At 40.1% G+C, this 17,882-nt stretch overlaps 1 protein-coding gene across 4 annotated transcripts in view; it reads left to right on the plus strand.

Annotated features, from left to right (window-relative positions):
* LOC139766635 (uncharacterized) overlaps window positions 1–17,882 on the plus strand; it is a 144,008-nt gene that overhangs the window by 42,741 nt on the left and 83,385 nt on the right. The gene's annotated exons all lie outside the window — the stretch shown is intronic.

Below are 17,882 nucleotides of genomic sequence, written 5' to 3' on the forward strand. Positions count from 1 at the left end.
CACTGATGTCTCTTTTGCCATCTCCTTTTCATCCTCATTATCCAAATATCTAAATGTTTCCACTCTTTGTTTTGCCCATTTACTCATATTTCATATTCAGTTACCTGCCATCCAAACACAGTAGCCCCCTTTTGAGTTTAACTCTTCAAACATGTTTTGCTGGGGTTTCCTTATAACTATTTTTCTGCAGACTGCTATACTGGTTGGTGGGTTGGATGGAGCCTTGTGCTCTGCTATCTTGTCTCCATCCTGTAGCTTAGAAAATTAGGAAACTGTTTCTGTCCTTCTGCAGAAAACCCATTGTAGGCCACGAGGTCCATGTTCTACAGCACAGCACTGAATGTGTTCTTTCCCAAGAACATTTGAATTCATTGATAATTCATTTTTTCATGAGTATCTTCACCTGTAATTCTTATGGAGGTTAGTGCCTCTGAAGTACTTGAGCAATACTTATGTATTGTTAGATACTTATCATAGTATTTATATCACTCAGTATTCAATAAAGTCACAATTTTCATAATTTCTTCCTTAATGTAATTTGCTGTTTGCAGAAGTTATCTTTTTTTTCTTTAGGATCCCACTTGATATATAGTACTGTCCACTGTCAGTATGCATCCTGCTTTTCCTTAAAATCTCCTTGTTTTGACTCCAACTTTTATGGCTTTTTCAGCCTTTTTTTTTTTTTTTTTTTTTTTTTTTTTTTTTTTTTTTTACAAATATCATTTCTTAAACTGTAGCTTTTCTATATATTTGTGCTGCAGTGTCATGACTTTTGTACTTGCATGATGTTTTAACAGTGTGTCTGTTTTTTTTTCATCATCACATCTAACATTATCTTTGCATAATGAATACATATCTGATTCAAAGTGGGATGCCCCAAAAGAAACATCTTTGGATATTTGGCCACTCTGAATTCATGTACTTTATTGTGAAACTTCCAAAGTATTTGTTAAAGAATACTGTAAATTCACTGAGTTGGCCTTCCATTGAAAGCAATTGCTTGTACTTTGCTTTGGGTCTGGATATAGGTTTTTATGTGTCAGTAAGTAAAAGTGCTAGAGGAAACCTTTGACAGAAAGTTTTGTAATCACATATTAGTCACCAGCAAACTTCTAGTTTCAAAAGTACCACTAATACACTACAAGAGTGTTAAATTTTTCATGTTTTCATCGAGGAAGTTTTATGAAGTGCTGCTCATTGATGCTCAGTCTTTTGTACAGTTTGTTCTAGGAGGTTGAGTATACATCAGAAGATTATATTGATGATCGTTGCCCACTAAGTCCAATCCCATCAATTCTTTGTCTATGCTAATTTCCTGAATTTTGTACCTACGCTGCTTTTGCTGTTTCTTTATGCTTTGAACCCAAGAAATTTCTGGCTGCAGATGGTGCTATATATCCATTAACTTTAAAGAAACTTACTCCAGGATCATCCTCAAGGCTTTGTAAATTCTATATGTTGCTATATGTTGTCACCCCCCTGAGACTTGCTAATGTGAAGCTCAGTTGTAAAAAGGGATAGACTTTCATCTGCATAGAATATCTCTTCTCATTGAATTTGAATGTTTCACCCTGACTGTTCAGCTGCATCTCTTTTCCCCTTCATTCAGATTTTTTACTTTACCATTGACAACTATAATGAATCCTCCTTGATTATTTGATGGAAGTTATTGTGCCTAAAGGTCAGTTCATGACTTAATGAGTTTAGGATGCACCTAATTGGGAATGCTCCCTATGTGATGTTGTCACCATGATGGGATGAATTGCAGAGTACAGTTTGTCTTCCAGAAACTTCTTTCCTACCTGCAGTATTAATCTTCTTAGGTGCTAAGGATGACGGTAGTCACTTTTGTAGCAGGGTGTTATTAGCATCAATCTGTGTTTATAATTTCCAACCACAAGTTGAATTCTGCATGCACTGTGTGCTTTGTTGGCTGGATAACTTAAACAAAATGAGTTATTGGAGATGCCATGAGGCCTCAGTAACCCACTAGTGATGATCTCTGTGATTATTTGCATACTTGCATGCTTTTGTTTAGGTCTAACTGCATCTGTGGTGTGTACAGCCACTCCCTTCTGCTCATAGTCTTACTACTTCACCCCTACCACCTATACTTTCCACTGCCATGCTCTCGTTACTTTTGCTGAGAATGAGCCAGTATGGTAGGTATTTTTTTTATTTTGTAAAATAGGAATGCTTATCTCTTTATTCACAAGAAAAAGAAAATTGTGTTAGGTCTTTGTGCTCCTAATTGTAGAAATTAAAGAAAGTTAAGAATTTTTTGGCATGCTTAGGATTGGCATATTTAGTTAGTAATAGATTTCGTAAACTTGGAATGGTTGAGCCTTAATCCGTAAGAAAATAATGGTTGTAGATTTAATGCACCTGCTCATAAATCAGAAAAAAGAATTACTTTTAGTGCTATGGAGAAGAACCAAAAAAAGTCATGTGCAACCAGAAGGGTTAAAGGTAAAGGGGACTCAACTTCCTTGAGGCTGGAAAAGCTTGTGCTTATCCAGGTATGTGGCCACATATGTGCTTGTTGAGCCTTTCCTCTGCCCCAGCATGGGGATGTACTCTTTTTTATTTCTTTATTTTATATATATTTTTTTTAACTCAGGTTCCTGTTTGCTTAGTTTCAGAATATATATATATATTTATTTTTTTTATTTATTTTGCTTTGTCGCTGTCTCCCGCGTTTGCGAGGTAGCGCAAGGAAACAGACGAAAGAAATGGCACAACCCACCCCCATACACAATGTATATACATACACGTCCACACACGCAAATATACATACCTATACATCTCAATGTACACATATATACACACACAGACACATACATATATACCCATGCACACAATTCACACTGTCTGCCTTTATTTACTCCCATCGCCACCTCGCCACACATGGAATACCATCCCCCTCCCCCCTCATGTGTGCGAGGTAGCACTAGGAAAAGACAACAAAGGCCCCATTCGTTCACACTCAGTCTCTAGCTGTCATGCAATAATGCCCTAAACCACAGCTCCCTTTCCACATCCAGGCCCCACACAACTTTCCATGGTTTACCCCAGACACTTCACATGCCCTGATTCAATCCACTGACAGCACGTCAACCCCGGTATACCACATCGATCCAATTCACTCTATTCCTTGCCCTCCTTTCACCCTCCTGCATGTTCAGGCCCCAGTCACACAAAATCTTTTTCACTCCATCTTTCCACCTCCAATTTGGTCTCCCACTTCTCCTTGTTCCCTCCACCTCTGACACATATATCCTCTTGGTCAATCTTTCCTCACTCATTCTCTCCATGTGCCCAAACCATTTCAAAACACCCTCTTCTGCTCTCTCAAGTACGCTCTTTTTATTTCCACACATCTCTCTTACCCTTACGTTACTTACTCGATCAAACCACCTCACACCACACATTGTCCTCAAACATCTCATTTCCAGCACATCCATCCTCCTGCGCACAACTCTATCCATAGACTACGCCTCGCAACCATACAACATTGTTGGAACCACTATTCCTTCAAACATACCCATTTTTGCTTTCCGAGATAATGTTCTCGACTTCCACACATTCTTCAAGGCTCCCAGGATTTTCACCCCCTCCCCCACCCTATGATCCACTTCCGCTTCCATGGTTCCAACCGCTGCCAGATCCACTCCCAGATATCTAAAACACTTTACTTCCTCCAGTTTTTCTCCATTCAAACTTACCTCCCAATTGACTTGACCCTCAACCCTACTGTACCTAATAACCTTACTCTTATTCACATTTACTCTTAACTTTCTTCTTTCACACACTTTACCAAACTCAGTCACCAGCTTCTGCAGTTTCTCACATGAATCAGCCACCAGCGCTGTATCATCAGCGAACAACAACTGACTCACTTCCCAAGCTCTCTCATCCCCAACAGACTTCATACTTGCCCCTCTTTCCAAAACTCTTGCATTCACCTCCCCAACAACCCCATCCATAAACAAATTAACAACAAATTAAACAAATTAACAACAAATTAACAAATTAAACAACCATGGAGACATCACACACCCCTGCCGCAAACCTACATTCACTGAGAACCAATCACTTTTCTCTCTTCCTACACGTACACATGCCTTACATCCTCGATAAATACTTTTCACTGCTTCTAACAACTTGCCTCCCACACCATATATTCTTAATACCTTCCACAGAGCATCTATATCAACTCTATCATATGCCTTCTCCAGATCCATAAATGCTACATACAAATCCATTTGCTTTTCTAAGTATTTCTCACATACATTCTTCAGAGCAAACACCTGATCCACACATCCTCTACCACTTCTGAAACCACACTGCTCTTCCCCAATCTGATGCTCTGTACATGCCTTCACCCTCTCAATCAATACCCTCCCATACAATTTGCCAGGAATACTCAACAAACTTATACCTCTGTAATTTGAGCACTCACTCTTATCCCCTTTGCCTTTGTACAATGGCACCATGCAAGCATTCCGCCAATCCTCAGGCACCTCGCCATGAATCATACATACATTGAATAACCTTACCAACCAGTCAACAATACAGTCACCCCCTTTTTTAATAGATTCCACTGCAATACCATCCAAACCTGCTGCCTTGCCGGCTTTCATCTTCCGCAAAGCTTTTACTACCTCTTCTCTGTTTACCAAATCATTTTCCCTAACCCTCTCACTTTGCACACCACCTCGACCAAAACACCCTATATCTGCCACTCTATCATCAAACACATTCAACAAACCTTCAAAAAACTCACTCATCTCCTCACATCACTACTACTTGTTATCACCTCCCCATTTGCGCCCTTCACTGAAGTTCCCATTTGCTCCCTTGTCTTACGCACTTTATTTACCTCCTTCCAGAACATCTTTTTATTCTCCCTAAAATTTAATGATACTCTCTCACCCCAACTCTCATTTGCCCTCTTTTTCACCTCTTGCACCTTTCTCTTGACCTCCTGTCTCTTTCTTTTATACATCTCCCACTCAGTTGCATTTTTTCCCTGCAAAAATCGTCCAAATGCCTCTCTCTTCTCTTTCACTAATACTCTTACTTCTTCATCCCACCACTCACTACCCTTTCTAATCAACCCACCTCCCACTCTTCTCATGCCACAAGCATCTTTTGCACAATCCATCACTGATTCCCTAAATACATCCCATTCCTCCCCCACTCCCCTTACTTCCATTGATCTCACCTTTTTCCATTCTGTACTCAGTCTCTCCTGGTATATATATATATATATATATATATATATATATATATATATGTATATGTATATATTTATTTATACTTTGTCGCTGTCTCCCGCTTCAGCGAGGTAGCGCAAGGAAACAGACAAAAGAATGGCCCAACCCACCCACATACCCATGTATATACATACACGTCAACACATGCACATATACCTATGCATTTCAACATATACATATATATACATACGCAGACATATACCTATATGCACATGTACATAATTCATACTTGCTGCCTTTATTCATTCCCATCACCACCCCGCCACACATGAAATGACAACCCCCTCCCCCTGCATGCGTGCGAGGTAGTGCTAGGAAAAGACAACAAAGGCCACATTCATTCACACACAGTCTCTAGCTGTCATGTATAATGCACCGAAACCACAGCTCCCTTTCCACATCCAGGCCCCACAAAACTATCCATGGTTTACTCCAGAAGCTCCACATGCCCTGGTTCAGTCCATTGACAGCACATCGACCCCGGTATACCACATCATTTCAATTCACTCTATTCGTTCCATGCCTTTCACCCTCCTGTATGTTCAGGCCCCGATCGCTCAAAGTCTTTTTCACTTCATTCTTCCGCCTCCAATTTGGTCTCCCGCTTCTCCTCGTTCCCTTTACCTCTGACACATATACCCTCTTTGTCAATCTTTCTTCATTCATTCTCTCCATGTGACCACACCATTTCAATACACCCTCTCAATACACTCTCTCAACCACACTCTTTTTATTACCACACATCTCTCTTACCCTTCATTACTTACTCGATCAAACCACCTCACACTGCATATTGTCCTCAAACGTTTGATTTCCAACACATCCACCCTCCTCTACACAACCCTATTAATAGCCCATTCCTTGCAACAATACAACTTTGTTGGAACCACCATTCCTTCATACATCCCCATTTTTGCTCTCTGAGATAACGTTCTTGCCTTCCACACATTCTTCAACACTCCCAGAACCTTCACCCCCTCCCTCACCCTGTGACTCACTTCCACTTCCATGGTTCCATCATCTGCTAAATCCCCTCCCAGGTATCTAAAACACTTCACTTCTTTCAGTTTTTCTCCATTCAAACTTACCTCCCAGTTAACTTGTCCCTCATCCCCACTGAACCTAATAATAACCTTGCTCTTATTCACATTTACTCTCAGCTTTCTTCTTTCACACACTTTACCAAACTCAGTCACCCACTTCTGCAGTTTCTCACCCGAATCATCCACCAGCACTGTATCATCAGCGAACAACAACTGACTCACTTCCCAAGCCTTCACATCCACAACAGACTGCACACTTGCTCCTCTCTCCAAAACTCTTGCATTCATCTCCCTAACCAGTCTATCCATAAACAAATTAAACAACCATGGAGACATCATGCACCCCTGCTGCAAATCGACATTCACTTGGAACCAACCACTTTCCTCTCTTCCTGCTTGTAAACATGCTGTACATCGTTGGTAAAAATTTTTCACTGCTTCTATCAACTTACCTCCCACACCATATACTTTTAAAACCTTCCACAAAGCATCTCTATCAACCCTATCAGATGCCTTCTTGAGATCCGTAAATGCTACATACAAATCCATTTGCTTTTCTAAGTATTTCTCATGCACATGCTTCAAAGCAAACACCTGATCCACACATCCTCTACCACTTCTGGAACCACACTGCTCATCCCTACTCTAATGCTTTGTATGTGCCTTTACCCTCTCAGTCAGTACCCTCTCATATAATTTCCCAGGAATACTCAACAAACTTATGCCTCTGTAATTTGAACACTCAGCTTTATCCCCTTTGCCTTTGTACAGTGGCACTACGCATGCATTTAGCCAATCCTGAGGCACTTCACCATGAACATTGAATATTCTTACCAACTTGTCAACAACACAGTCACCCCCTTTTTTAATAAATTCGACAGCAGTACCATCCAAACCTGCCGCCTTGCTGGCTTTCATCTTCTGCAAAGCTTTTTTTTACCTCTTCTTTGTTTTCCAAACCATTCTCCCTGATCCTCTCACTTTGCACACCACCTTGACCAAAACACCCTATATCTGCTACTCTGTCATCAAACTTATTTAACAAACCTTCGAAATACTCACTCCATCTCCTACTTACTTCACTACTACTTGTTATTACCTTCCCATTCTCCCTCTTCACCGATGTTCCCATTTGTTCTCTTGTCTTATGCACTGTATTTACTTCCTTCCAAAACATCTTTTATTCTCCTTAAAATTTAATGATATTCTCTCACCCCAACTCTCATTTGCCTTCTTTTTCACCTCTTGCACCTTTCTCTTGACCTCCTGCCTCTTTCTTTTATACATCTCCCAGTCATTTGCACTACTTTCCTGCAAAAGTTGTCCAAATGCCTCTCTCATCTTTTTCACTAACTGTCTTACTTCTTCATCCCACCACTCACTACCCTTTCTTATCTGCCCACCTCCCACTTTTCCAATGCCACAAGCATCTTTTGTGCAAGCCATCCCTGCTTTCCTAAGTACATCCCATTCCTCCCCCACTCCCCTTATGTCATTTGCTCTCACCTTTTGCCATTCTGCACTCAATCTTTCCTGGTACTTCCTCACACAAGTCTCCTTTCCAAGCTCACATACTCTCAACACTCTCTTCACCCAAACATGTTCTCTTCTTCTCAGAAAACCTCTACAAATCTTCACTTTTGCCTCCACAAGACAATGATCAGACATCCCTCCAGATGCCCTTCTCAGCACATTGATATCCAAAAGGCTCTCTTTCATGCGCCTATCAATTAACACGTAATCCAATAACGCTGTCTGGCCATCTCTCCTACTTACATACCAGTCCTTTTTCAGTACACAAATCTACAAGCTCTTCACCATTTCCATTTGCAACACTGAACACCTCATGTACACCAATTATACCCTCAACTGCCACATTACTCACCTTTGCATTCAAAATCACCCATCACTATAACCTGGTCTTGTGCATCAAAGCTGCTAAAACACTTACCTAGCTGCTCCCAAAACACTTGCCTCTCATGATCTTTCTTCTCATGCCCAGGTGCATAGGCACCAATGATCACCCATCTCTCTACATCCACTTTCAATTTTACCCATATCAATCTAGAGTTTACTTTCTTACACTCTATCACATACTCCCACAACTCCTGCTTCAGGAGTAGTGCTACTCTTTCCTCTGCTCTTGTTCTTTCATCAACCTCTGACTTTACTCCCAAGACATTCCCAAACCACTCTTCCCCTTTACCCTTGAGCTTCATTTCACTCAGAGCCAAAACATCCAGGTTCCTTTCCTCAAACATACTACCTATCTCTCCTTTTTTCTCATCTTGGTTACATCCACATGCATTTAGACACCCCAATCTGAGCCTTCGAGAAGGGTGAGCACTCCCCGCCTGACTCCTTCTGTTTCCCCTTTTAGAAAATTAGATATAAGGAGGGGAGGGTTTCTAGCCCCCCACTCCTTCCCCCTTATTTAATATTGGTTTGATAGGGAGGAGTTTTTACTTAGAATTGTATGTTTATCACCTTTGATATGTCATCGTTAGGGTTATCTTCACCCCTTTCACTATTTTGGTTTACAGTTGTTAGATTGGTTAATGCAGACTGTCACAAGGTATGTTTCGAATTTAGTCTTTGTATTCCATATTTGAATTGTGACACTTGATTCTGTCTTTGCAGAAGTTGTAAAAGCACATTACATATTCATTGTCATCCATCACTTAGAACGGGATTTTTTAACTTTTTGATGTACAGTGATAATACAGAGACTCTAGCTGTGTCTTTGAACCACCTTCAGCATGTATCCAATGTGATATTGGATGTGAAATTACAAGCAAGTGTAAATAATATCACCCAAACCCTTACTAGAGATAGTACATGGTAGAATGCATTTACGTATTTATTTATTTATTCATTTATCTTCATTTATTTATTTATATATTCATTATTTTTCTTCTTCTGTGGACCACAGGTTAAGAAATCTTGACCTAGTGGTTAGTTTGTGTTTTATGGCATGGTGGCATACTCATATGCAGTACTATTTGAGGAGGCCTCCATCTGGTTCTAGTTTATCATGGGTATAGTCGCACTGCTCCTCCTCTGTCACAAGTTCCACCTCTCATTCATTCTTGCCCTTACACTAACCCCATACTTTACCTACCAAACATTCCTAAACCTTTCTGCTCCCCTTCTTTTCAACTTGGTCTGAGAGCTAAAACGTGCAAGTACTATGATTTATCAGTATCTATCTCTCACTCCTTTTCTTTCTAGCTACATCCATGCTTATATATACACCCCAGCCTAAACTTTCAAGGAGAAACCCTTGTGTGGCTCTTACATCTGTTCCAGTTTTTTTAAAGTGATAATGCTTTACAAGAAGGGAGGGTTTTCAACCTACACACACACACACTAGAAATATGTGGGTAAACTTCGTACTCCCCAATCCCTAGGAATAAAAGAAATTGATAATTCAATTTAAAGAATCATGTGAATTATGCAGTCAAGGTTTGTGTGAGAGATTGAGAAAAATTTTGATTTTGGTTTGACTTAAGCAGCCCAAGTCTGTATGAGGCAGAAAGAAAAATACATCAACTTGGTTCAAGGAGGGGATTGTGAAAGCTACTGCAATGCTGGCTTACTGCACTGCTGGTACTACTCCCCCATCAACCAAGCAGTAGTACCTCCTGGTCAGTGCCTGCCTACCACCTAATACCACAAATGGGGAAGCATCAGTGGGAAAAACAAATGGGACAGACAAAGTGAGTATTTTGAAGGGTTGTTTGATATGTTAGATGACAGGTTGGAAGATATATGATAGTGTGTGTGGAATGGGATGTTATGCAGAGCAAAACAGTCCTGCCAAATGGCTTCATTAAAAGTAAGTGGGAAGTGTGGCAAAGTAGCTGGAGTGGAAGGGATTGCAGTTGATTTTTATGAAAAAGGGTGACTATTGTTGTTGGCTTGTTAGGTTTTCCAACCGTTGTATGGCCCAAGGTGGTGTACATGAGAACTAGCAGAATGCACATACAAATACCATCTTGATATACGAGATAGACCGTAATAGTTACGGTCTTAGAAATGGTCACATAAATCAAATAATGCAGCTAATTAAAATTAGGGGGTACCAAATATAATACCAGTGAAAAACTACAGTGATATAAGTACTTTAATATGTACGCTCTGCATTGAATCCCATATATGAATATAGAAAGTAACAAACTTTGAATCCTGATGTAGTCTTCTTGTCAAGTACATGTACTTTCTTGAAGGCATTCTCTTCCAAAATATTTTGGTCTCATCCACACTAAAAATCTGCTAAGGAGAATAACTGCCTTCCTTGATGATAGTCTTGAGGGTTCCCAGGAAATGTTCGGCTGCTACATCATCAGCAGAAGCAGCCTCACTAGTCATCTTGATGTTATAGTTATAGTAGTGTTTCCTAAAGTCTGTAAATAGACCAGGACTTACTTGAAATATCTTCACTACTACTTCTTCCGCTGCCAAGTCATCATATATATTCTGGCCCTATCCTTGTATCGCAAGCATGCTGTCAGGAATATTTTCATGGGTTTGTTGTTCAATCCATGTGCTCAACATCTGTTCCATTCTCTCCATAATTGAACTTCAGGATTAAGAAGTCTTAGATATACTAAGTAATGTTTCCCCTTTGGCTTTTTCCCTAATCTTCTCTGCTGTATCATGAATGTTCCATAAAGTAGAGTCACTGAATCCAAGGGCACACTAAGTATCAGCTGGTCATTCACTTCTCATAAGGTGTGAGCATATCATTCTTAACCTGAATGGTGATAGCCTTAAGCTTCTTAGCACCACTGGCATGAAGAGACCTTAAAATGTGCTTTTGTGGCATGATGCAAGAGCCAAAATACAAAAGAAATCTTGTGATAGGATTGACAGGGATGCCTTGTAGAAAGTGTTACACATGTATAGAGTGGCAAGAAAGCTAGTAGATGCATTGAGGAATGTACGGCATAGTTATGAGTAGGAAGGGAGTGGTTTCATGTGAAGATGGGTGTGCATCTGAGGTGTATGTAATGTCAATATGGCTGGTTAATCTGTTCACGGACAGTTGGTGATGGAGGTAAAAGTGTGGGCCTTGGAGTGAGGATGGGTTTACAGTATGCTAGGAGTAGGTCAATTCCTGTTTGCAGATGCTACTGCTGTGATGGCAGATTTGAGAGGAAATCATCAGAAGTTGGAGTCTGGGTTTGGGAGTGTGTGTAAAAGAGAAATTTGAGCAGAGTCACTGTTTTGTGTTCTTTAGCATCTTATTTTTGTACTCAGCACTTAGCACTATTGTGCTGTTTTAGTGTTTTTATTTTATTTAACTCAGCACTATTGTGCTATTTTAGTGTTTTTATTTTATTTAACTCTAGATTTAACTTTTTGGAACAGAAAATTTTTTGATTGCTGGCCAAGTATATATGTAACAAATAAGAGCCTAGAAGAAAAAGAAAATCATTAAAAACTGTGCTGAGTAATGATTCCTACCTTTTGGTTTCTAGACAGGTCCAGTATGGATCATTCCTCTGCCTGGTGGGCCCATTTAGATCACATCCTTATCATCAATTCTGTTTGGACCTTTGCTTGCATTGTGTCTGTCACCATTACAGACTATTATTCTCTCTCTTCTTATCCTGCCTGTACTCAGTGTGAGCATGAAATATACTCCACCTCAGAGCCCAGTGGGTCAGTGACTCGAGAATTCAAAATTGTTTAATGAAAATAGATGACACAAAATGTTTTTGTAAGAACTTTGAATGTTCAGTGGCAGCTAATTTAAATGACAGTGAAAGACGCAGAAATACTGCAGAGCACAAGAAAATGGAAGAACCTTTCAGCACACAAAGGCAAAGAAAGCTTCAGTTTGAAAAAGTGATGATGCAAGAGAAACAGAGGGAAATATGTCTTTCATTCATAGCTGAACATTGTTCATTATGAGTAGTTGACTATTTAAGTGAACCTCATAGAGAACATTTTGCTGACAGTAAAGGATATAAGAACCTTAAGCTCAGGAGGTCAGAGCATAGTTCAGTTATTTCCAGTGTAATTGCACTATGTTCTACTGATGACTTGAATGCTGAAATTGGGGTTAGTAAATTCAGCATATTGATTGATGAAAGTAATGATATTTTTGTAAGTAAGATACTGTGTATAGCTATTGGGTATTATTATGGGAGAAAAAGAATCATGGCTACTTACTTAGACCTAGTTGAACTGTGTGACTGCAATACTGATGCAATATGCAGTGCTTTAAAGGACATGATAATGATTGCTTTTGTTATGATTAGTGTGAATAATTGAGTGTATGCAAAATTGAAATCTGAAGTTCTTCATATGATACTAGTTAGTGTGTGTGTGTGTGTGTCATTCCCTTTGATTTGTTATGTCTCATGCTGCAGCTGAGTGTCTGCCTTGGAACTTAAACTTTATGATCTGAAATATACAGCTAGCTTTTCCATTCTTTACTTCACAAAGTCAGGTACAAGGAGCTTTTTTCCTGTAATAAATGATGGACAACCTCCTCTGAAACCAGTTCAGCTAAGCCAGACACAGCGGATGTTCATTGAATCTACCATTGCAAGAATATTGCAGCAGTGGGTTGAGCTCAAATCCCATTTTGATTTTGCAAGAAATGATAAATTATGATATACAGCTGAGCTTCATTCACTGTTTTGTTACAAGATAAATTTAGTGTGTTTCATATTTCTGAAGAAGTTGAAATTGTGAATAAGAAATTCAAAGCAAAAATACAGTATCCAAGTTGTTCAGTGACTATATCTATCTCACTGATTCTATCTATTTAAATATTGTTATGCCTGGAGAAAAGATAGAGGAAGGTGATGCAGTTCAAGACCATTTGGATGCTAAACCATACCCAGGTTATGAAGTTGAAAAGGAAATGTCAGAGTGGAAGTTTTCTGGTTAGAAAGATATTCATGGAAGGTGCTTACAATTTGTAGTAGAGCTTGTGACACATCTGTCTGTCTACATTTGCCAGATAACATGCAAAAGCTGCAATCAGTGTCATGTCTGGATGAAAGTGAACACTCACAGCCCATTAGCCCATGCTTATTGGCTCTTGAAAATAATGTTCATTGAAGATGGTGCAGCTCTCACTCCATCAAGTTATAGTGGAGGAAACTTTATCTAATACAGTGCCCATAGACCTCTTAAGCATTTTGACTAAGGGCAGAAGTAGCTTTATACAGGGATGCCACAGGAGAAGATCCTTTCCAAGATCTTTTAAGATCTAGCTTTAACTGCGCTAGCTTTACCTTATTCTGATGTGGATATGGGACATGTGTTCAGCAGCATGAGCACTGTTAAGTCAGAACTGTATAACCGGCTGAGTGTCAAGAGTTTGAAAGCTATTTTGACTATTGAATATGGATTGAGAAGGCATGGTAAATACTGCCATGACTCCAAACAATTTAAAGATTTCATATGAAATACTAGCTCTGTGGATGTACATCATTCTTTGTTTCATGTCAATATTGAAGGAACAATCACAGCAAGAAATAGCCACACATTGTGGGAGAGATGGCTGATTGGAATTTAGTAGATCTAGTATAATTACAGTATGTTATTTTGTAATATTTACAACTAATAGTCTTAGCCCCCCTTTTTTTTTCAGCCTTTTCTCACATAAGTTTAGCACTTTTTAATCACAAATCTAGCACTATTTGAAAATTTATTTTGGCAGCACTGAAGATGAGAGTTGATTTGAACAAAATAAAGGAAATTAGGTGCAACAGTTGGTTGAGACAAGTTGATCTGAGTGAGAGTTTAAATGGGGAGTACCTGGACTAAGGGGAATTCTTTATGGACCTAGGATTGGACATGGCAGTGAATGGAACCTTGGGGTCTGAGTTGTGTTACAGGGTTGGGGGAAGTGCTAAGGTCTTGGATTCTTTAACTCTTTCAACCCTAAGCTTGATCAATTGTTGCATTTCCCAAGCCTGAGGTTTACAAAAAAATAATTATACAGATTAATTCAACATATATTAAAAGACAGAATATATCAAAACAAAAACAAAAATCCACAGCAGCTGTAGTCCCTTGAACTTTCATAATAGTACAGTAGTTTTGGTTCATTTTTTTGCTATATAACTGTCATCACAGGGCCCAAATAAAACTTTTTGATGATGTCATTATATCCATGGACAGCAGAACTTATCAAAATTGCATCTTATTTCTTCCTGTTACATGTTTATGGTTGCATTACAGCCAGGCATGTGCTCTAACAAAAGTCCTGCTATGTTGTTTGTTGGATGACTGACTGCTGTGAAATCTTTAAGGGTTAAGTGTTCCTCTTTATACAGGTCATGACCTCTCCAGGACATGTGATATGGGTTGAGAAACTTCAGCATATATCCATACATGTAGGGAACCCTGTTTCCATGTGTACAAGGTATATGTGAAGGACTGAAAGGGATAAGGAGTGTGTGGGAGAGGTCACTGATTGTTAAGACAAGGGAGAATAAAAAGATGTTTTAGACTAAAAGGAGGTAAATAATGTGTGTAAGACAAGAGAACAAATGGGAACATTGATGAAGGGGGCAATGGTGAGGTAATAACAAGTATTGATGAAGTGAGAAGGAGATGGAATGAGTATTTTGAAGGTTTGTTGAATGTGCTTGAGTGGCAGATATAGGGTGTTTTGCTCAGGTTAGTGTGTGAAGTGAGAGGGTCAGGGAGAATAGTTTGGTAAACAGAGAAGAGGCAGTGAAAGCTTTGTGGAAGATGAAAGCCAGCAAGGCGGCGGCTTTGGATGATATTGCATTGGAATTTATTAAGAAAAGGGGGTTACTGTGTTGTTGATTTGTTGGTAAGGATATTCATTGTATATATGGATCATGGGAAAGTGCCCAAGGATTAGTGGAATGTATGCATAGTGCCATTGTACAGATGCAAAGGGGATAAAGGTGAGTGTTGAAATTACAGAGACTTAAGTTTGTTGAGTATTCTTGGTAAATTGTACGGGAGGGTATTGATTGAGATGGTAAAGGCATGTACAGAGCATGAAATTGGGGAGGAGCAGTGTGGTTTCAGAAGTGATAGAGGGTGTGTGGATCAGGTGTTTGCTTTGAAGAATATATTTGAGAAATACTTAGAAAAACAGGTGGATTTGTATGTAGCATTTCTGGATCTGGAGAAGGCATATGATGGAGTTGATAGAGATACTCTGTGGAAGGTATTAAGAGTATGTGGTGTGGGAGGCAAGTTGCTTGAAGCAATGAAAAGTTTTTATCTAGGCTGTAAGGCATGTGTATGAGTAGGAAGAGAGGAAAGTGATTAGTTCCCAGTGAATGTCGGTTTGCGGCATGGGTGTGTGATGTTTCCATGGTTGTTTAATTTGTTAATGGATGGGGTTGTTAGGGAGTCGAATGGAAGAGTTTTGGAGAGAGGGGCAAGTATGCTGTCTGTTGTGGATGAGAGGGCTTGGGAAGTGAGTCAGTTGTTGTTCGCTAATGATACGGCGCTGGTGGCTCATTCATGTGAGAAACTGCAGAAGCTGGTGACTGACTTTGGTAAAGTGTGTGAAAGAAGAAAGCTGAGAGTAAATGGGAATAAGAGTAAGGTTATTAGGTTCAGTAGGGTTGAGGAACAAGTCAATTGGGAGGTAAGTTTGAATGGAGAAAAACTGGAGGAAGTGAAGTGTTTTAGATATCTGGGAGTGGATTTGGCAGTGGATGGAACCATGGAAGTGGAAGTGAGTCACAGGGTGGGGGAGGAGGTGAAGGTTCTGGGAGCGTTGAAGAATGTGTGGAAGGTGAGTACATTATCTCGGAAAGCAGAAATGGGTATGTTTGAAGGAATAGTGGTTCCAACAATGTTATATGGTCGTGAGGCATTGGCAATACATAGGGTTGTGTGGAGGAGGGTGGATGTGTTGGATATGAGATGTGTGAGGACAATATGTGGTGTGAGGTGGTTTGATCGAGTAAGTTATGAAAAGGTAAGAGCGATGTGTGGTAATAAAAAGAGTGTGGTTAAGAGAGCAGAAGAGGGTGTATTGAAATAGTTTGGATACATGGAGAGAATGAGTTAGGAAAGATTGACAAAGATGAGATATGTGTCAGAGGTGGAGGGAACAAGGAGAAGTGGGAAACCAAATTGGAGGTGGAAGGATGGAGTAAAAACGATTTTGAATGATCAGGGCCTGAACATAAAGGAGGGTGAAAGGCATGCAAGGAATAGAGTAAATTGGAACGATGTGGTATACCAGGGTCGACCTGCTGTCAATGGATTGAACCAAGGTTTGTGAAGCATTTGGGGTAAACCATGGAAAGTTTTGTGAGGCCTGGATGTGGAAAGGGAGCTGTGGTTTCAGTGCATTATACATGACAGCACGAGACTGAGTGTGAACGAATGCGGCCTTTGTTGTCATTTCCTAGCACTACGTCGTGTGGCGGGGTGGCGATGGGAATGAATAAAGGCAGGAAGTATGAATTATGTACATGTGTATACATGTATATGTCTGTGTATGTATATACCTGTATATATTGAAATGTATAGGTATGTATATGTGTGTGTGTGGACGTGTATGTATATACATGTGTATGTGGGTGGGTTGGGCCATTCTTTCGTCTGTTTCCTTGCACTACCTTGCTAACACGGGAGACAGCGACAAAGTATGATAATAAATGAATATATATTTTTATTTTTTTTTTTTTTTTTTTTTTTTTTTTTTTTTATACTTTGTCGCTGTCTCCCGCGTTTGCGAGGTAGCGCAAGGAAACAGACGAAAGAAATGGCCCAACCCCCCCCCCATACACATGTACATACACACGTCCACACACGCAAATATACATACCTACACAGCTTTCCATGGTTTACCCCAGACGCTTCACATGCCTTGCTTCAATCCACTGACAGCACGTCAACCCCTGTATACCACATGACTCCAATTCACTCTATTTCTTGCCCTCCTTTCACCCTCCTGCATGTTCAGGCCCCGATCACACAAAATCTTTTTCACTCCATCTTTCCACCTCCAATTTGGTCTCCCTCTTCTCCTCGTTCCCTCCACCTCCGACACATATATCCTCTTGGTCAATCTCTCCTCACTCATTCTCTCCATGTGCCCAAACCATTTCAAAACACCCTCTTCTGCTCTCTCAACCACGCTCTTTTTATTTCCACACATCTCTCTTACCCTTACGTTACTTACTCGATCAAACCACCTCACACCACACATTGTCCTCAAACATCTCATTTCCAGCACATCCATCCTCCTGCGCACATCTCTATCCATAGCCCACGCCTCGCAACCATACAACATTGTTGGAACCACTATTCCCTCAAACATACCCATTTTTGCTTTCCGAGATAATGTTCTCGACTTCCACACATTTTTCAAGGCTCCCAAAATTTTCGCCCCCTCCCCCACCCTATGATCCACTTCCGCTTCCATGGTTCCATCCGCTGACAGATCCACTCCCAGATATCTAAAACACTTCACTTCCTCCAGTTTTTCTCCATTCAAACTCACCTCCCAATTGACTTGACCCTCACCCCTACTGTACCTAATAACCTTGCTCTTATTCACATTTACTCTCAACTTTCTTCTTCCACA

Source organism: Panulirus ornatus, chromosome 4, assembly GCF_036320965.1.
Source record: "Panulirus ornatus isolate Po-2019 chromosome 4, ASM3632096v1, whole genome shotgun sequence".
NCBI lineage: Eukaryota > Metazoa > Arthropoda > Malacostraca > Decapoda > Palinuridae > Panulirus > Panulirus ornatus.